Raw genomic sequence first — 17,621 nt, 5'->3', positions numbered from 1 at the left:
GCAATCTTTGCTTTATATCACTAAAATCCTTTTATATGTTAAATGAAGATTCACATGGGAGAATAGTCTGTATGTTTAAAGGTAGCTAGCTACAGCTCTTAAATTTAACTAAAATTTACCCAGTTTGTTGGATATTGCAATTCTACATGAGTATTAATGCATTCTGTGTTGTTTTGTGCTGGAGGTTCTTCATATCTTCTCTGTGGGCTATGTCTGTTTTTACAATGCTGAAAGATGTGTTATTTCTTGTTTTTTTTTTCTTTCTTTCCTATTTATGATTTAAAGAATCATTAAGGTTTATCCTTTATTAGATGTATATTTCCTTCATTTCTGGATCTTCCTGTCTGACTCTCATGTCTGGCTTGTGGTAGGAAGCATAGTGTCAAAATGTACCATGAGTTAGGACCATACAGACCTTGTTTTGAATATTGGAGATAATATGTACCTCACATAGTGAATGATCCAGGGACTTTTCTTTAGGCCCAGATCCTACATTCACATGAAGAACCCCTCTGTGATTTTATTTCCTGATTTATTAAAGTGAAAATAATTACTTGGGTCATGGTAAGGATTATGTGAGTTACAACTTTTGAGGTCAGATCCCCTTATTATATGTTCTTATCATTTCAGATAACACATGTCACCTTTGTAATCTCACTTGTAACCCATTGTTTTGATCAGTGCCTTTCATACCTAGTATTTTATATGCTCCAAGAAGGAAAATGTTCTATTTTGGCCAAAATTGTGTTTCTAGGACCAAGTATGGTGCTTTGTAAAAAACAATTGTCCAATACATATTTGTTAGAGAAAAAAATTGGAGGGAACTATGTTTACTTATTCTCACTCAGGTTTTTCTTGTTCCCTCACCTGGATGAATGAATGATTAGTCAAAGCTTATATGAGCTTTTAAGCCAGTCAGAGGAAAGATGGCAGTTGTTCATAGACTGAAAGGACCTGAAGTTGTGTCATTTAGAAAATGAGGGATCAGGGAAATTTAAAACAGAGAAGATGAGATGTGATAGCTGTCTTCAAATGTTTAAAGTATTATTACGCAGATAAAATTTTAATATTATTCTGAATAACCTCAAGAGATACAAAGATCCAAAGCTTCTGTGTTGAAGCTATAGGGAGGCAGACTTTTGACTCAGTAAAAAGCCTTCTGATAGTCAGAAATTCCAAAAGAAGGAATCAGGCACCTTAAGAAATAGTATTTTCCAGCACTTAAGAGATCTGAAGATAGGCAAGATGATGGGAAGTTGAAACCTGGGAGTTATAAAAGGGGTTTTATGAATCAGTTGGGTGATTAGGAGAGTTGTACTTTAAAATTCCTATGGAACTATAAGTTTGTGATTCTGCGAACCTTATTCTCCCAACGAAAGAGAGGCAGGGCAGAAGATAGGACTGAGAGAAATAGGATAAAGATATCAGGAAATCATAAATGGTAAGAAGAGGGCATAAGGCAGAGGACAATTGTCAATTTCAGGCATTTGCGTAGAGCCAACCCTACATATTTAGAGAACCTTAATGAGCTAGTTAAAAGTCTTTAACAACATTAACATAAAACAAAGCTTATAAAAGCTAAAGTTTCAGAGTATTCTAACCTATATCTCAGTTGATTTTTTGCCAAAAATACCTTAGAGTATATCCATATAAATGGCATAAATGTTTTTTAATGATATAAATGATATCTTTTAAATATTTTGTGACTGTGAATAAAATCACTTATAAAAATCCCAAAGTAAAGTGCACATCAAATATTTTAAATATGTCTAGCTGGAAAATGACGATATTTACTAAATCCTTAGAGACTCCTGACAACACCATGTATTCACTATAGAACCTTAAAAGAGTTGTCTATTATTCACTTATTTAACTCACACTTAGTTATTCCTTACTATGTGTCACTTTTTGTGTAAGGCATAGGGGATATAACAATGAACAAAATAAATGCGGTCTCTGATGGAATTTTCAGTCCAGTGGTAAAATTAATTAATAATGGAGTGAATGAGAGGTACAGACATTAAATAACTACAATTAGCTGCATAGTGGCTCCGAAATTTGGAATAAGCCAATTCGTCCAGGGTAATGTTTCTCAACCTCTGCACTGTTGACATTTTAAGCCAGATAATTCTTTCTTGTGTGGGTTGCCCTGTGCATTATAGGCTGTTTATCAATATCTCTGACCTCTACGCACCAGACTGCAAATAGCTCCCTTTCTTATTGTGACTAAGGAATGTCCCAGATACTGCTAAATGTCTCTCAGGAGGCAAAGCCATTTATGAATGAAAATCACTAGTCTAGGGTGAGATCTTTCTAAGGAGGTGACATCTAAGGAAGCTGGTAGTATGTGCTAGGTGTTGGTCCTGATAAAGCAATGGAATATGCCCCTGCCTTCATAAGGGTACAAGTCTAATAAAGAAAAAAGGTAACCCAACTATTAATATAGTATGATAAGTCATATGGGAACATTGATAAATGGCTCCTAACCCACAAATGTGAGCTCAGATTTAGGCTTTTCTGGTTGGAAATCCTGGTCACTTACCAGCCAACTTAGCATCTTCATGCCTCAGTTTTATCATCTGTAAAATGGGGATAGGAAGGCCACCCATTTTCTAATCTGTTTTTGAGGTTACCAAGAGTTCAGGTAGAAAAAAGACTTTAGAAATATTCCTGGTGCCTGGTCAAAGAAAGGAGAAGGATAAAAAAGAATCTACATTTCTTTTTCCTGTAATGGGTCTGATAGTAGATATTTTAAGCATTGTGGGCCAAGCAGTCTCTGCCACAGCTACTCAGTTCTGAAGTCGTAGTGTGAAAGTAGCCATGGACATTAGTTAAATTAATGTGTGGCTGTATATCCAGTAAAATCTGTTTTACAAAATGGATTTTGCAAAACAGAGTTTCCTGTAGTTTATCAACCCCTGATAAGCACACACCATTGTCAATATTGAAAATTGTCAACCTTTTTTATTTTTCAGAGTTTTCATATTTGCTTTATTGGCTCTTGCTCATAATATAAGCCAAAACAAACAAAAAAAAGAAACAATTATCAAGCACAATTTTTAAAAAATAAAAATTATCGTTAAGTAGGATGATTATATGTATACTGAACAAACCTAGGAAACTGAATTTTTAAAAATTCAAGCATCTTAAGGAGCTAACTAGATATAGAAACTCATAAAAGTGATCAAAGGGAATATAAGACATTGTAAATTTCTGATGAAAGAGGGAATTATAGTAAGACAGGAAACTGGAGAACATAAAATTGGCAGACTGAATTAACTGAAAGTTTAAAGCTTCCACATAGCAAAGAAAGCACAGAGAAAAAATAAAGAATAGACTTAGAGAAAATACTTACAAAATCTATGGCCAATGGGATTGGTTATAATACTAAGATGCAAAGAGGATATGAAAAGTCTTTTCACTAAAAGTCAAATAGACTATAAGTTAATGAAATAATATCAGTCTCTACTAGTATTAACTATACAGCACATCGAAGTAATACAAATAGTATACCTCTATTTGGTTTACTTTTTCTGTCTTTTGATGGAACCCTGTACCACCAAGTAACAGATTCTAATTTAGCACTACCGGAAATGCATTTTCAATAGATGCCATGCATCATGTTGCATTTGTCAAAGAAATAAGATTTTTTCCCCATTTTTTTGCAACTCCTGTAGAACATTACTGAAAAGTGTTTACTTTTGATGGCAGACTTAGATTTAAACATTGTGTTTTCACATCCAATTTACTCTCCTTTCTCCCAGGAACTATATTATGCTTAATTGAAAGGTAAAACAAACAAAAAATAAATAAAAACAAAAACAAAAGTCTGTTTCTGAAATTTTAAAAGTTTTATTTTAGAGGGTAAAAAGTTTTAGGTTGACTTTTATAAACAATAGGTTTGCTTTCTTAAAGGCTTTATACTAAATGGATTTCTGATTCATTGATAGCATATTGCAACTAAATTTTCTCGTGATATTCATATCTCTGTTTTCATAGCAGAAACTAAGTTGGATGCATTTACTGCCAGTTAGAGAACAGTGCTCTGGAATTTTTTTTTCATATAAATATATATCTCTTTTTAAGATCTGTGTAAATCTTTTCACAAAGAAAGTTTTCCCAGTTGGATCACTTCTGACTTAAACGTCCTGGGAAGGTATGGAGATGGAGGGTGATGGCTTTAAGAAAAGAAGTGCAAAAAATGGAATGCTTTTCTGTGATACAAATATATGAAATGACCCTGAATGACATATTTACTCTTATCTTCTCATTTTTCCCACAAGTATGGCTCTGGTCAATTATAAAAATTGACATTTGCAGTGGGCCCTTCAGTACCCAATTCAGAAACAATTTATTTTAGAAATGGAGAGAATATAAACATATATATCCCCTATTTCTGAAGTGTGAAGGTTGAAAAGCAAGAGGATGATCTTCAAAGCATCTAAAATATTGATTTGTGGCTTAGTTTTACAAAAATGCTTGAGATTAGTTTGTTTGTTTGTTTTTCCCCCCCTGGATAGTCTCTTATGCTTTGAGTCAGTTGGTGCTAAAATTTGAATCTCTTTTTGTTTCAATTTATTTTTAAAATTATTTTATATTGGTGTCTAACTACTTTTAGATAGTCATTGCTGAAAAAGTAAGAGTTATTCTGTGAATCCAAATCTGATATTTTCTCTAATATTACACATTTTATTTTTGTTTGCTTTGTGTCTATATGAAACTTTCCTACTTCCCTCTTTCCCAGAAATTGTCTTAATGAAACATTTATAAAAGGTCCATTTTCAATTGTTATATATTTATTTCAGGAGCAGAAATATTGGGTATTTGAATTAGAGCCACTTTACAATATCGAACTAATAACTTGCATAAATAAATTAAAATTTAGCAAAACAAGTCTAACATTCAACACAATCTTTCCAATTCACACATCCCAAGCCATAGATTGTGCTCAACATCCATCACATCTAAGGAGTTCATGGCAAAATGATCAAATCAAGTGGTAAAACTAGAATAAAAATTATTGATTATTCTTCTTCAGGGTACTTTATCATCTTTAACAAAAAAAAATAAAAATTGATAAATAATTTATAGAAATCAGCCTTTCTGGCTAAGAATTTTTTGAGCTCAGTGTTGAATGTTAATTATTAATGTTGCAAATTGAAAAGTGAACTAAAAATGCAGAATCTCAGTCCGTATAGCATCACATAAAACATATAAAGTATGACAGTGAGTTGAACTGCCTGATGGATTTGAGTTAAACATGTTTAAAGTTCCAGGACAGATACAGTAAAGAATGATGGACTGAAAAGAGTAAAATCAAATGTATATATCTATAAAATACAGTCATATAAAATACATTCATAATTCTTCATTATATGTGCTAAAGTAATGCAAGCAAACAACTACATTGACAAAAGCAGTGTGGATGCTAGATTTCACCTTTCAATTTAAAAAATTATTCACCTCAAGAGGAGATTTTCTTTTCTGGGTTAGCTCAATTATTTCAGATCTTGTTAATTTAAATGGTTGATTTACTTTGCTTCTGAGGTTTTTCTTAGCTGAAAAAAAGAAATAGGTTTTGATGTGTATCCTGAGTAGAACTAATTGTTCATTACTAAATCTGAAGATCTCTAAGAGGCGGAAATAGTAGAACTGTAAGATTCTACTAGATTTAGAAATCTCAAAATGTAGGTATATATTCAGATATATGAGGTGTTAAGAGCATGATGCCACACGACTAAAAACAAAAATTTTGGACCTCTCTGTACAATACATTTAGTTTTTTAAAAAGCAATTATAGATTAAATCTCCTGTATTTTGCATCATTTTGTATAAAGGATTCTTAAGACTGATAAGCCCAGATATAACATTTATTTTCTCAAGTAGCAGTCAATTTTATTTTTCTAATAACATGTAAATACCTTAACATAGAAAACTTGTAACATTACTTATGATAGGCACTTATTAGATTTTGGTTGAAAGACTATGGATAATTTCAACCTTGCCTTCACATTAGAATAAACCAGAAACCTGTAAAGAAACACAAGTCCAGGCCCCAGCCCAGATTAAACAAAACCAAATTACTGAAGGTGGTGCTTGGACATCATCATTTCTTTAGAGCTCTTTGGGTGAGCAGAAGCTGAGAACCCTTGAGAAGCAACTGCCACCCAGAAAGGTTGAGAAACTTGCTTAAGACTATGCAGATAGTTATTAGCAATGCTGGTCTAAATTACAGCTCTGCTTCCTTTTTCTATGACTCTCCACTATGTGAGGCTGCCTCTTAGCACTGTTTTTTGTTTGTTTGTTTGTTTGTTTGTTGTTTTTTTTACTACTGAAAGAAACAAATTCAAAGGCTAGCGGGTAGTAGAGAGGGAGTTATGAATACTATTTAAGCACAAATACTAATAAGGCTGTTTCCTCCAGAACTGCAGCTTCCTTTACTTTAGCACATAACCATTTAGCTGTGATATACAACTGAAAAGGTGCATGCACAAGTTATAAGGTGATTTTGATATGCCAATTATATTTCTTGTCAAAGATAATGACTGAATTTTTAAAAACAGGTGTCCTCATGATGGCCTACATATAACCTGGAGGTACATGAAGACCTTCCAAGGAATAGGCAAATAAAACATATAGTTTTAAGGAATTTATTTCTATATCTTCAACTGTCTTTTCTAATTTTCACTGAAACTGAATTGCCTGAAAAAAAATGACTTCAATCAAGACCTCGGGTTAGTTCTCCTTTCCCACTTCCTCTTTCTAAACTACTTCTATTTTAAAAATAAAAACGGTACCTTTCATCTACCTAGAATCTTACTAGGGCTCCTTCTAAAAATAAAAAAAAAAGAGTAAATGACTTGAAAGATTGGACAATATAGCTTCTTCATAGAAGGTGGTTTCTAACTCTACTTTCAACTAAACCTGAAGAGAAAACCTGGTGAGTCATCAGCTGATCATTAAAAATAAGTTTTGATAATGGATCACTATGTACTTTTAGCATTTGATACAGAAGGAGCTCAAAGAATTAAGCAACATTACTATAATAAAATTCCTTCCTTTCCTTTCTACTTAGTTGAGTAAGATTTATTAGCACTAACATCTATAAAAGTGAAAAATAGGAATAGAATCAATGCTGAAACTTTTCTAATTCTAGAAATAATGTGTGTTCTTCTATAGGTATGTAGATAGCTGTTAAACACCCATCTGTCTTATTAAGAGAAGGATTTTCAATAAAACTTTGTTTTTATCTTTATTATTTATCAAGTTTTAGAATATATGTATATTGATTAAATCAATTATACATTATAATTGTAGGGAGAACTGGTTTTTTTGCACATTAGAGGCTGTAGTGATGGAAAAAAATAATCAATGTATATCCATATTGTTTTAGAAATTTAAGAAATGATCAATAAAATCTTTCAAGCATAAATACATATTTTATTTTAAATTACCTATAATTACAATTTGCCTCAAATTATATCCTTTTCAATCATTTAAACTAAGAATGAAAACCATAGATGAAGTTTTAAAAATCTACAAAGGATAACAAGGTTTTCAAAATTCTTCTTTAGAAGTTTTATAAGCAAGAAAGTTTGGAGACCCTTGATCAGTGTCTCTAAGAGAAAGTGTACATTGGTAGCTCCTGAAAAATTCCAGAAGTTCATCCTGCTAGTTAAAAAAACAATAGTAACTGTTTTTAAGAATGCTTCAGATAAAAACCATTCATACACACTCATTTTTAAAGGATATTTAAACATTTGTAGTTTGTGAACCCAGCATCATTCATGGATGTAAATGAAGCTCTTAGTTTTCAAATATCAGGGGTAAGCTATTAAAATGCAGAAATTCAAATTGCACTGATGTATGCTTAAATTCATATCATCTCCATCTTGTCAGTAAGAGTATATTTGGAGAAGTCTCTCTCTCTCCCTCTCTGTGTGTATATGTGTGTGTGTGTGTGTGTGCGCGCGCACACACACACACATACATATATAAAATATATTTGGACCAATAGGTCAGAAGGCAGTATTAACCTGATACAATAATTAATTAAATGAAACATAATTATAATTTTGAGAATTAGCAATATGATAATTTTTTACTTTAATGGATCAAAAGAATAAGGGCTGTCACTTATTCAGTCGTGTCATCTCTTATCCATTTACTCAGCTGATTAAACTTCACTAGTTTATTTTCCTCAAAACATCTATTTCAGGTGAGTATTGAGTAAACTCAAAAAATCCTACCAGAGCACTTTTAGACCACCCACATTCTAAATGCCTCATTTGTTCGCAGTTGGCATTTATTGAATGTCTAGGCTACTGATAACCTTTTGGATAAACAGGCAAGGTTAGTGAGAAATAAGAAAATGCTGTTCTTGGAGATGATGTGGTTTGAGGAAAAGACCTATGTTTTGGAATTAAACTGAGTTGGATTCAAACTCTGGCTTTCTCTTTTGGGCACGTTGTTCAGAGAATCGACTGTTTCTTCTGCAAAAGGATCTTCTTTTCCAGGATCCTCATGAAGATTCAAAGATATGAATGTTTAGAAAAAAATAGGCACTGTTAAGTGTTAATTCCATTATTTTCCCAATTAGACTTATAAGATGGGAAGAAAGATATAGAAAAGAATGAACAAATTATAACTGACAGAGAATAGCAAAAGATAATTACAGGAAAAAAACTACCTATTAAATGATTTTAAAATATTAGAAATGAGTAATTCATGTCAGATATTATAGCCAAATACACTCTGTTTCCAAAAGAGAATGCCCAATCTGAATTCTTTACTATCTGCTAACCAATTAGTTTAATTCTAAAATAGTGTAAACAAGATTCAGTATACTCAGATTTCCCTCATATTTTCCCTTTCCAGAATCTCCCCTTTGTATCATAAATTTTTTTGCCTTTCTTGCTTTTATTTACATAATGCTAATTTTATTTATTTTATTTTTGTTTTGATTAAAGTAAAATAAGTGGAATACTTGTTTTTTTTCCATTTTTTACTCACCTTTTTATTAAAAATTATTGGGGTGACATTGATTAATAAAATCAAATGAATTTCAATTGTACAGCTTAATGGTGTATCAAAAAAATTTAATTGTGTGTTTATAAGCCAAAGTTATATTTCCTTCTGTCACCATATTAATTTTTTTCTTTACCTTTTTCATTCATTGTCCTAATATTAAGAACATATAATATGCTAGACACCATGTTAGGTAGTGAGTATATTGAAAATCTTTTTAGTACAAATAAATATACATGTACATATGTATATATAATTTTTACTTCATATTATCACAATCAATGCCATATATATGTATTTCTGTGTGTGTGTGTGTGTCTATTATTTAAGAACCTTGTATAAGTCTCACGAGAACCAGAGACATCTGCTCACATCCACCTCTCATTTTGAAGTAATTTTATAATGTACCATGCAAATAACACTACAAACAACAATTCAGCTTGACTATACATTGGATTTCTATTGCACATAACAAGGTTGTAAAGTTTTTCTAGAGTGTCTATCTAAGCAATATGTAAAAATTAAATAGTAAATAAAATCTTGTGTTAAATAGAAATGAAATATTCCACTATATGTTAAGACTTTTCATTTTGTATTTTTTTAAATTTTATTTTATTATTAGTTTCAAGTATATAGTACATTGTTTAGACATTTATATAGATAATTAAACAATCCCCCTGATTTCTCTTTCTCTCCTCTGGCTCTCTATCTAGCCAATACATTAATGCTAACTGCATTCCCTATGCCGTGCCCCTCATCCCTGCGACCACCTATCAACTACTGATTTGTCCTTCTTTAACCCTTCACCCCTTTCTCCCAGCCTCCCTACCTCTCTCTTCTCTGGCTGTCACCAGATTGTCCTCTATATTTGTGAGTCTGTTTTTGATTAGTTTGTTCTTTTGTTCCTTAGATTCCACATATGAGTGAAATCATATGGTATTTATCTTTATCTGAATTATTTCACTTGGCATAATAACCTCTAGGTTCATCCATGTCATTGCAAATGGTAGGATTTCATTTTTTATGGCTGAGTAATATTCCATTGTATATGTGAACCATAAGTTCTTTATCCAGTCATCTATTGATGGGCACTTAGGTTGCTTGCATATCTTGGCTATTGTAAATTGTGCTGCCATGAACATAGGGATGCACAGATCTTTACAAAATATTGGTTTAGTTTTCTTTGGTTAAATATTCAATAGTGCAATTGTTAATACAAAGGGTATATCCATTTTTCATTTTTTGAGGAACCTCCAGACTTTTCCATAATGGCTGTACCAATTTTCAATCCTACCAACAACATATGAGGATTCCCTTTTCTCCACATCCTTGCCAACACTTGTTCTTTGATTTATTGATGATAGCCATTCTGACAGATGTGAGGTGATATCTCATTGTGGTTTTAATTTGCATTTCTCTGATATTTAGTGACCTTGAGCATCTTTTCATGTCTATTGGCCATTTGTATTTCCTCTTTGGAGAAATATCTGTTCAGGTCTTCTGTCTATCATTTGGTTTTATAGAAATGATATGAAATATATTTCCTGATGTAGAATTATTAGCACTTTAGGTTCTGGCAAAGGAAGAATACTAGAGGAAAATAATAAAAGGAAAAGTATTATACACAAAACTTTGCTGGAAGTTAAACCAACCAGTTTATATTTCAGAGCTGACAAGTTTGCCCTTTTTGGTTTATTGTCGTTGAAGCTTTCAGGAGCACCTTGCCTGTGGCTAGGTTATATTCAAAGATTAAAATGCTAAAATAGAAATAATTGCAACTTAATTCCCAATTTAAATTTCTGTTATTTTTGAAAAGTAAAAGATTAAAAGAGTTATGTAATTACAATTATGTTGGAAAAATAATTCTGAAAAAAGCGAAATGTATGAGAGGGGTGATCTACATCATTGCACAAGAGAAGAGCCTAAGCTATTATTATTTTGAAATTGGTCTAGGAATATATTTTCACATAGAAAATACACCATATTTTTAGTAATTTTTGCCATTTTACTGTCTTTTTAACATAAATTCTGAATTCTTTTCCATTTGAGATCTACTTCTTATTACATTATCTCTTCTAAAGTTATCAGGAAAAAAATAAGCTACACGGTATTCCACAGATGTTAAAGCAATTATTTTTAGGTTTAAATATTGAACTATCGACCATTTAGAATCAGTAATATTCCAGGTTGTTAAAAAAAAGAAAACTATACTCAAGTAATATTAAATCTGTCCACTTAAGCAACTCAACAAACACATTTAAAATTTGATTTGTAAAATATAACTAAAGACAATAGGATTTTCCATTTTCAAGATCATTATTTTAGGCTGAGCAGGAGGCAAGACTACATCCAATCAAATTTCCGTGGAAGCTCTGTTACATTTTTCATGTGGTCTCCTTGGGTAACTCTTAATGCCTGCTACAAAAATGGTCCAGATAAGGATGAGTTCTTTCTTATTAAATAGCAGCATTACTTGGTCACATTTTCCTCCCAGCACATAAAATATCTGCCCTTTGCATGCAATATAAATTTCCCTGAGTTAACCTATGCACCATGGGTTATGGCTTATGTGAAAGGTAGAGGTCAGAGGCAATTTCAAGCACACTCCTCACTCTCATAAAAGCATAATACAAATGAGCCTGATGTTATTGTTTGAATCTGTTCTCATTTGTAGAAGATGAAACCATTTTCAAGTGTCCATATTTAGCTATTATGAGTAACAAAAGACACATGATACACAGTGCATCTCGTGGCAATGAAGAACCATCATCCCGAGACATGTCTCTCAAAAGTCTTAAGTTACGCTTGAACAGATCCGGAGCTACTTCTTGAGGAAAGTTCTAGCTCAATCTAAAGGTAGCCTCACAGTCCACTTCTCTGTGAGACTCAGAAGGTCTTTATCTGGACACTAACACATGTCGGGCTTCTCAATTTTCCTAACAGTATATTAATAACCATCCACTCATTCTGTATCCAAAGCATGTCTGTCTTTCTCAGTTAGAGCTCACCATGGTTTCGTCATAAATTAGATTCAACTTGTCTGCTATCTTACTCCTATTAAAAACTTGGCTGAAGGTGATATTAAGGATGATATTATAACCAAATAATCATTTCTAAGGAGCTACTGACCCTAAAACTTTATGATTCTATAACTTCAATATGGACCTGCTATCCATATTTTTTCTTTAGAAAGTCTAGGGTCTGTCATATCAGAAAGCTACATACCTGGGACACGTTACCTTTCCTTCCCTAGAATAAAATACTGTGAGTTTTATTTTAATATTAAGTACTCAGATTCCATCAGACATCAAGAAAATCATTAAAAAATACTTTTTATATTTGTTGTGTGTTTCTCAACAACATTATCATTTTGGAGGGTCAGTATTATCAGGGTATGCTCCCATGGGCATGTTCCTTTTAAAATTTAACACCAAGACAATAATTTGTGTCTTTTGAAGAATAGGGTTTATTATTTTCTATACGAGTATTTCCTCCTTAGATTCAGGCACTGACTGATACAACCATCTATTGACACCTTAACTCCAAAATCCTGCTCAGCATAATAGGTTTGATAAATCTAAATATTCTTCTGGCTAAGTCGTGTTAACTTAATACATGTTAAAGCCACCTTTGAGTCACAGGACATTTTATGCCAAAGGACATTCATCTAAACTCAGATCATTACTTTGGCTTCTGTTCCTATTACCAAAGGAATACAAACAATTTTTTTCTAAAAGAAGTCTGATACTAGAGAGACATTTCTGCTTTACTCTTTTTCTCCTATCACCACCACCAAGATTATAAAAGAACTTTAAAAATATAAATCTCTTCTACTGCTGTTAGTCTCTGGCTTATGTGGTGGCTCACATGAATATAGTTAAAACCATTTTGTGAATGGTGCCCAACACAGCCTGGCACCTGACAAAATGAGGCTATTCAATACTATACTTAGAGCTACTTTAGGATGGAAAGGTAGAAATAGAGATTTTACACTTTATATAATATCCTCATTGGTATGAGATGGCCAAGGGATAATCATTAGATTATAAAGTAATACATATTAATCTGACCTTTAATAATGGTTAACCACATTAATATATTTTGTACCACTATTTCTAGTGCACTTTAAAAGTATTTAGTGACATTAATTTTTAAAAATGGTCTTCAGACTTTTGACTCAGAGATTGTTCTGCCTATAAGACAGATTTCTACATGTCTCCTACATACTTTTACTAGGATGTCCTGAATGTTCCATTGATTCAAAAAATGTCTCAATCCTTTTCAACAACCCTCAAACTTGTCTTTCTTTCTGTATTTCATGTATTAGCCAATGACTTCATTAGTCTCCCTGTCACCCAAGCTGGAAAAAAAAACTACAGTCATCATAGACTCCCATCCATTCTGTTTCTTTCTCACTCAAATCTATAGCCAAGTTCCATAATTTCTAATTCTGAAATGCTTCTCAAGGCATTTATAATCTGTCTCTCATCTACATTTTAAATACTCTCTTCTATCATTTTACTAGTTTACATCATTTCATTTTCATTCATCCTACTATCATTCATCCAACAAATATTTATTTAGCTTCCTCACTAATCATTAGTATTATCAATTATAACTAGATGCTGAGGATACCAAAGTGAATATGACAGACATGATCCCAGTAGGGATATGAGAACTTACACAAGTAATCAATTTTGATGAGTCACATGAGGTGTGCATAAGGGAAAGAGCAATAGAAAGAGAGAGATAGAGATGAGAACCATTTGGGATAGAGTAAGGAATCTGAATTAGAATCTGGGTCAGAGAAAACATCTCAAAAAGTGATATTTAAACAGAAAATTGAAGGATATTTCAACAAGAATTGATCACATAAAAATGTTGTGGAGGTGGGGAGAATTTTCTATGCCGAGAGCATGCCACATGGAAAAACTCTAGGAGAGGGAATGCCACAAATAAAAGGGACTGAAGGAGAGTGACAAGAGTATGCTTGGAAGGAGGAGGGCCATAATACCAAGCTCAGGAGGAGATGGAGCCAGACCCTGGAGAGCCTTTGGCTCCTGTTAGAGAGGTAGGTAGATAGGTAGGTAGGTAGGGCTGTGTGTGCGTGCGTGCGTGCATGCGTGTGTGTGTGTGTGTGTGTGTGTGTGTGTGTGTGTGTGTTTGCCCTCTGGGTTTTAACAAGTCACTGAGAGATGATCAACAGGAGTCATAATGAGAGCTGTGACTCAGACTCATTTTATTGAAGAGTAGATAATGGTTCAGAGAGAAACAAGTCTGAAGGAAGGGAAAAAAAAGTCTTACTATTAGCTTGGCAAGAAATGATGGCCATTTTGACTAAGAATGTACTAGTGAGGGTACAAGGAAGTGAACAAATCTGAAAAAAATGAAGGAGGTAGAACTGACAGAAGTTGGTGTTAGATTGAATGGACATAGTGTATAAAGCCTGAGGAAACAGTCGTGTATGATTTCCAGCTTCTTGATTTTCTTTGGGAGATCACACTACCATTTATGAAAATGTTCGATGAAACAATGAGTGATTAAATGCATAACAAGGGATAAAGAAGAGATTGGAGAGAAAGAAGGGGTTTGTTTTGGATGTGTTAATTTTGAGATATCTGTAAAACTCCTAAGTGAAATATTAAGTAGACAGTCAGAGAAATGAATCTGGATGTCAGGCAGAGAGGTGGTCACCGTGAACTACATGTCTGCCCCTGAGCATATCATAACGCTTCACATTGGTGCACTTATGACAAGCATTTGCCTGGAACCTTCATCCCTAACCTCTCTTTCTATATTCAGCTAAAATATCACCTACAATAATTCTTCCCTGTCTCTACCATCCTCTGATTTGCTGTGAGATTTTTTTGTGTGTTCCCAAAATACTCGTTTTATTAACCTGATGGATAGTTCCTCAAGTGGCATAATTGTGTGATTTGTATGTGATAATTTCCCCGACCAGATTAGAACCACCTGGAGGACAGATAAAATATTCTCTTCTTTTATGTCCATGCTTAGCACTACATTTGGACCACTGTGGATCAAGCTTTCTCAGTTGAATGTATTGATTAATGTATTGAGGGGCCACTCTATTCCAAGCAATGTTCTGCACACTGTATGCAGGACAGAATAGGTCAATGTTCTCATAAGCTCAGATTCTAGTAAACTGAGCTAGGAGAGAAAGTGAGAAGGGGGGAAAATGTCAGAAAGTGAGAAATACTATGCAAGGAATTAAAAGAAAGTTAGAAAGGCTTGAACATTGTTTTAAGACCTCACTGAGGTATTGATTTTTAAGACATGATTTATAAAAAAAAGAACCATCCAGGCAATGGTCTGGGGGCAAAACATTCCAGGCATAGGGGGTAGCTGATGCAAAGGCCCTAAAAATGAACTAACTTTGTATGTTGAGAGAGGATCAAAAGAACAAGGATGACTATAAAGTTTTTAATGAGGTGATGACATATATATTCCCCCCTTATTTTTGAAGCATATCATTTCATACCTCTGAGTTTATTCTTAGCCTCATCTCCTGGGCATAGTGTTTGAGATAAATGTCTTAATTAACGTGATGCCCACTTGTCACAGCAATTTATCTAAGGAAGACATTTGTTCACATCATACAGCCATCTAATGGAAGTACACAATGGTAATCAATAAAGAATTTTATTTATAAATGGTAAGGGTGGTGCAAGTGGTCATAGCAACTTTAAATTCATAAGCACCTGAGAGTAACCTTTAAGGAAGATTTAAAGGCTGGAAAATAGCCTAGGATCCATGAAGTTAGATTTGCTTGAGGTGCTAGATTTAAACATATATCTTCATGAGTCTGTATGAGTTTAAGTTTATATTGGTCAATTTTATTTGCTTGTTTATTTGTTTCTAACATGTCTTGTCGTAGGGCCAAATGTTTCCCTAGAGAATAACCACTCCTACTATGCCAGTTGCTATATTTTTATGCAACTTTCAACTCCTCATACTAAAGTGCCTCCAGAATAGAAAATAAATCTTTTCAAAGTTCAAAAGAGGCTGTTCGTATAGTCCCCTTACAAGTAGCTGGCAGACATATTTCTAGGTTCCTAACATATCGACTATTGCCATGAAGTATATTTAAACCTTGACAAGTTACATACTTACTAGTGTGCTTCTGCTTTGGTTGCTCCATGAAACTGGGAGCTAAGTTCCTTACAGGAAAAAAATTATGGAAGAGAAAAAGTAATTTTACTTTTAAGTTTGAATTTTAAGATAAGATACATGTGAGCCCTAGCTTTGTTTTGTTTTTAATTTACCACAGTTTCAAAAGGCACCATTGCTTTAGAGTTGGGATTAGTAAACATTTTCTGTAAAAGATCAGATAGCAAATAATTTAGGTTTTGTAAACTATGAGGTCTCTTTTGCCCCAACTCAATTCCACCATTGTAATGTGGAGGCCCACTGTCAACAATGTTAAAGGTATGTGGCTATGTTCTAATAAAACTTTATTTACAGAGAGAGCCAGAGGACCACATTTGGCTTGAGGGCTGTAGCTTAGAGCTAACAATTTGTCAACAGGCATCAATTGTTTGGGGAAGCCTGTAATTAGGGGCTATAAGACCTAAAGATTTATCTCTTCCTTTTTCTCTCTTCTTTTCTGGTTATAAGTGATAAAGACTTGAAGAGTAGTTAATGATAAGGTCCAATCAGTGCAATTACAGCGGTTAGAAACACAGTTGGCCGCCTGTTAGCTTGTCTTATTTAGTCTCTGGCAACTTCATTTTCACAGAAAAAAAGTCATATGTTTGCAATGTCTTTTTTTCTGGCAGGGCAATTATAAATTATAATTATGCAGGGTTCTTTTTGTTTATGGCTTTAATGGTGCTTAATCAACTTACTAATTTTGTAATGTGTAGAAAGATCTTTTATCTAAATATAGACTTGTAGCCTTTTATCCACTTTTTCTATAACAATTAACAATGAATTTATTTAGCTCTGTACCATCTGTTTTTATTTCTATTCACCTTGAAAATATGAATGCAAAGCAGTACTATAACATGTGTCTTCCCTTATTCTCATATAGTGTCTTATGGTACTTCATAAAAAAAAACAGTTGAGCAACATTTTAAAGGCATATTAATCAAATAACAGAAGATAAGTCTACAATCTTTTTAAAAAATCAATGTCCTAAAGCATGCAGGTAAACATTCGGAATTGTATTAGAAGGAAAAATGCCCTTAGAATTAAAATATTTTAATTAATTAGTATATAAAACAATTTTGCAGGAAACAGAAATATACAGGCAGAAGATTATTTGCTTAGCAACTGTTGCTTTATTAAAAATACCTCTATGATTTTTCAGGAATACTTGATTATTGTTTTATGTGTGAATGCGACCTGCATCTTCTGGGATACTACCGACCTCACAAGGAATATCTTTTTTTCTCCAGTGATTTTTTTGTTGTTGTCAATAGGTCATATGAATAGTGTACCCTGAAATCACATTTACTGAAAATGTGAATGTTTCATGTACCTATATACATATATAATCATATACACACAGAAATACACACACACACACACACACACACACACACACACATATCACATGTCTCATCCTGAAA

The 17,621-nt window shown here is 33.1% G+C and overlaps 1 protein-coding gene across 8 annotated transcripts in view; it reads left to right on the top strand.

The window, feature by feature from the left end:
- Positions 1–17,621, top strand: part of DMD (dystrophin) — a 2,254,165-nt gene that overhangs the window by 1,263,093 nt on the left and 973,451 nt on the right. The window lies entirely within an intron of this gene.

This window comes from Rousettus aegyptiacus, unplaced genomic scaffold (genome assembly GCF_014176215.1).
Source record: "Rousettus aegyptiacus isolate mRouAeg1 unplaced genomic scaffold, mRouAeg1.p scaffold_m13_p_9, whole genome shotgun sequence".
In the NCBI taxonomy this organism is placed as follows: Eukaryota; Metazoa; Chordata; class Mammalia; order Chiroptera; family Pteropodidae; genus Rousettus; species Rousettus aegyptiacus.
The sequence above is the reverse complement of the archived record's forward strand: the minus strand, read 5'-3'. Positions and strand labels throughout refer to the sequence as shown.